The sequence below is a fragment of the Mus caroli genome, chromosome 8 (genome assembly GCF_900094665.2).
Source record: "Mus caroli chromosome 8, CAROLI_EIJ_v1.1, whole genome shotgun sequence".
In the NCBI taxonomy this organism is placed as follows: Eukaryota; Metazoa; Chordata; class Mammalia; order Rodentia; family Muridae; genus Mus; species Mus caroli.
In genome coordinates, this window is record NC_034577.1 from 87,304,245 (window position 1) to 87,307,156 (window position 2,912).

Here is a 2,912-nt window from a genome sequence, read left to right on the forward strand (position 1 = left end):
TATATGTATATATATTTAAATGTATCCCTGGCTGTGGCTGTCTTGTATCTCACTATGTTAGACTAGGTTGGCCTTGAACTCACAGAGACCTGCCTGCTTCTCCTGCAAGGCATGTCCTACCACATCCAGCCTATAGGCCAATATTATGGGAGCATTTTCTCAATGGAGGCCTTCCTCTTTCATGACCCTAGCTTGTGTGAATTTGACAAAATAACTAGGGCTGCTTATTCCACTTCACAGGCATAAGACCTATGTGGTCACAAAAGACCAGTGCTTAGGTGGTCTCTGCTCTTGGTTTCATACTCTTCAGACTTATTTAAAATGCAAATGTTCATGTCTGCCCAACACTCTTCTGTGTGTGTCTGGGGAGGAGGGGATCCCCTCCACCCCTTGTCACCTGAGACAGTCCAAAGAGCTGAACCCAGAGTCATGAGAACAGATGAGCTGGCCCTACCCTTGGCTGGCTGAAGCTCTGGAGAGAGCGGGCTTTGCAGTTGTCTGGACAGCACAGTAGAACTGGCCTTGGTGAAGAGGCACAGGTGAGCCAGCCCAGAGGGTGACTGCTGAGGGAGAGCTGGCCAGGCCACCTCCCCCTCCCCCCTCCCCCTCCCTTCACCTCCCACCACCTGCAGGAGCTGGGAGAGCTGGCCCTGGGGGCTTGAGAGCAGGAGAGCTAGCCCCAGCCTCTTCTATGATGGTAGCACTAGAGAGAGTAGGTCCTGCATCTGTTCCGGGCTACACAGTGGAGCTGGCCCTGATGGTGAAGACACTCTTGAGCCAGCCCCTCACAGGCTGTAGCACTTGCCCACACCTTGACTGGACAGCACAGTTGAACTGGCTTTGGAGGAGTGGGTTTGGATGAGACTGGAGGGCATAAGAGCTGACCCAGCCTCCTGCTGATGGCTGTACTGGGTGGTCTCTCCTGAGCAGTGCTAGAAAGCTTGCCTTGGTGGTGTAGTTAAGGAAGAGTCAGCCTCAGCTACTACTCGAGCCCAGATCCAGGGCTCTGAATTGACCAACCCTAGAATCTATGTAATCTGCAAATGGTTTGGACACTTGAAAGGGCCAGTTCTGCTGTTCCAAAGCTGCAGGTTCTCTATGACACAGGGCAACAACAGGATTACCCGGAGAAGTCCTGATCAGGCTCCAAGATTGATGGTGTCACAGAAGCCAGAGGTGTTTGTTTTGGTTTGGTTTGGTTTGGTTTGGTTTTTTCAAGACAGGGTTTCTCTGTGTAGCCTTGGCTGTCCTGGAACTCACTCTGTAGNCCAGGCTGGCCTCCAACTCAGAAATCCGCCTGCCTCTGCCTCCCAAATGCTGGGATTAAAGGCATGCGCCACCACGCCCAGCTGAAGCCAGAGATCTTGAACCAGATTTTGCAAGTGAAGATGTGTGAACAGAGGGATGTACTATGGGACACATACAGCTTCCGCGATGAGAAGTTTTCTGTTCTTTGTTTTGTTGTTGTTGTTTGTGTATGAGTGTTTTATTTCGAGGGGGAGGTTACTAGGATGAGGAGATAGGGATATGAGCAGTCCTGGAGTGCAGGATTTGAAAAGGTGTCACAAAGAATCAATTTAAAGGTTTTAAATAGGGTAGCAGCTGCCATAAGTAAAATGTTGCAGTTCTCTTAATACTGTAGCAAGTTAACTAAGGGAGCTGTGGTTAACTGCTGGTCCATTCAGAAAGCGCTGATAAATAACATGGAACTTCCCGTTTGGCCCTGGAAGTGGAGGGCCAGTCTGACTGGATGTCGCCTCACCCTCTGGGATTGGGTGTTACTACCTTAGAGCTGGTAAGGTCAGAACTGAATTGGATTGCTTGAAATCATTATGGGTGATGAAATTCTCACACATCTGGTGTCAGCTTATTGTGAGAGTAGGAAAGGAAGAAACTGTTCCCTACAGTCTCAGGGCAGCTTAGGAGATTAAATCACATTAGTTGGGTATTCAATTAAACAGACCAGTCCCTCGATTCTGGTTATTTGAGGTCCAGAACCTAGCATGAACCATCAACAGAACAGCTGGAAGATTATCTCATGTTAAATATTGGTGCCCCAAGGGTTTGACCCAAAAGGTCAGAGCAGCTTATCTTTGGGCCTCTGTTAATTAACCCTGAGAAAGCCAAGAAAGAAGGTAAGATGTTGGGAGCCCAGGACTTCCAAAGTCCCTGGTGAGGTTGAGAGGCCTGTCTGTCTCACAGCCTTGCGCTGTGCTTCTGGTCAGTCCTATTTCCTTTCTTTTTCTTGTCTTGAGCTCTAGACAGAGGCTCCCGGAAACCAGACAGGCCATGGGCCTGGGGAAAGCTTCTGGGTTGGAGTTGGAGCTGCAGTGACCTGGAGAGTCAGAGTCCATCCAGCTCTTGATAGTGACGTCTAAAAGGAACAAGAACCAGCTACCACACATCCACATTTCTCCAGCCAGGGGTCTAGATTTCTACATAATCATTCTGTTGTTTTTGTTTGGTTATTTTTGTTTGTATCTCTTTATTATTTTATTATTATTATTAGTAGTTGTTGTTGTTGTTTTGTTTTTGAGACAGGGTCTTGCTATGTTGCCCTGGCTGTCCTCGAACTCACTATGTAGACCAAGCTGGTCTCAAACTCACAGAGATCTGCCTGTCTCAGAGTCCTTAGTGCTGAAATTAAGGGTGTGTGTCACCACATCTGACTTGAATTTTCCTTCTTTTTTCCCTAAGACAAGGTCATGCTATAAAGGCTAGGCTGGTTTTGAACTCATGATCCTCTTGCCTCAGCCTCTGATATGCTGAGATTACTGGTATGTGCCACTCTTCCCTGCTTTTTAATTGCCATTTATTTTTTTCTTCACACAGGTCTCACTCTTTTTTTTTTTTTTTTTTTTTTTTGGTTTTTTCGAGACAGGGTTTCTCTGTATATCTCTGGCTGTCCTGGA

General features: G+C 47.5%; 1 long non-coding RNA gene across 1 annotated transcript in view; it reads left to right on the forward strand.

Moving 5' to 3' along the window:
* LOC110299570 overlaps nucleotides 1-2,912 on the forward strand; it is an 18,599-nt gene that overhangs the window by 14,985 nt on the left and 702 nt on the right. The window lies entirely within an intron of this gene.